Below are 1,594 nucleotides of genomic sequence, written 5' to 3' on the forward strand. Positions count from 1 at the left end.
AAAAATTTTACACAGTCTGGAGGAAGAGTTGAAGTTATTGTCCCTAAATTTTCGAATTTATCGTTTCAGAAAATTCGCTTATAAAAATTCATAAAGTTCCGGTACGTGAGCGAGGCAATGTGCGGAAGCGGAGTGGGGGAAACGGCGGCTCGTCGCAACGCGTGCGAGCGCGAGCACCAGGGACACGTTTTGCGCGTTCAAACTGTCGGAACTTACATTATCTCAGCAACCAGTTAACGTAGAGCGATGATTTTTTTTTTAATCTGGGGTAGCTCGAGGAGATATTAACAAATAGCGTAACCAATTGTTTTCAAACATATATCTAAGCCGAAAGTTTTTAGTTTTTCGACTTTTGATTTCTATTCTTCCTGCCTATTATTCATAAACGAGGTTTAAGCATTAAGTACATATGCGACTAACAAATGGATGCCACATAAAGCACGTTTTATTATTTAAAGTTTTTAAATATACAATTTTTAGATGCTTGCAACGAATATTATTATATTTTTATAACGATTTAGACGAATTGTATTCAATAGTGTTAAATTCATAAAGTCGCTTAATATAAAAAGATCAATATAAAAGTAATTTGTATATTTATTAATACAATTATATATACTTATTGTTATTATTCAACATATAAAATAAAATTAAAACAATACTTATACTTATTAATTTAAAAGTAATACTAATGTATTGTACGGGAAAAAATAAATTTGTTTCATTTTACTAATTTATAATAATGTTACGTTATATTTCAATTGCTTTCTAAAATCATCATTATTCTCAGATTTAATTTTTTCTTTTGCTGGCATGGGCGTCGTGTATAAGTCATCATCTAGATTATCTAGAATATTCCGTCGTTCGGCTGAACGTTTCTACCAACGACCGACTTGCGGTGACTCCGCACAAGGGCCCATGTCAACAAAACAGAATTATTATTGATATCCGAACAGCCGTAGTTCTGCCCGATCACAGTGCGTGCACGTGATCAGGTGTCTCTTCCGCCGATCTCCACTCAGCCACTCGGGTGCTCGCCCCGCGCATATATGTCAATTGCGAGCGGCATTAGTAAGGGCCCCGTGACTACCGATCACGCAAAGCGCCCTGGGGTCACCTCAGGATTTTCATAATGGCAAAAGATTATTGGTGATCTGCTGCAGCACATTCGCCTTCTCAATAAAAGCGGGGACTCCACGAGTCCCGACGCCTTCTTTTCGTTTCGCTTTCGATAGGAAAAATCCGTTTTCCCTCTCGCCTATTATTCGCGCGTGAACTCTCTCGGACACTTCCGTTTTTCCCGCGTGTTTGAAGGCTGTAGTTACTCGTATTGTTTAATCTGAAATTCGGTGTTGTTACGTCATTGTGATTATACTTATTTAAAAGACTTAAGACCCTTATAATTTCGAACTTCCGTGAATTCAGCATCTATAGTTTACACTTTGACGCGTCTCGAACACAAATTATATTATATGATGTAAAATAAATGGACTTTTACAAGCATATGACCAAAAACTTTATTGAAAACATTAAGTGCCACAAGTAGAGAACAACTAATTTAATTAATTTAATTATAACTTATTAAGTTATTAGC

The sequence above is a fragment of the Vollenhovia emeryi genome, unplaced genomic scaffold (genome assembly GCF_000949405.1).
Source record: "Vollenhovia emeryi isolate VEMERY1.0 unplaced genomic scaffold, V.emery_V1.0 DF939979.1, whole genome shotgun sequence".
NCBI classification, from domain to species: domain Eukaryota; kingdom Metazoa; phylum Arthropoda; class Insecta; order Hymenoptera; family Formicidae; genus Vollenhovia; species Vollenhovia emeryi.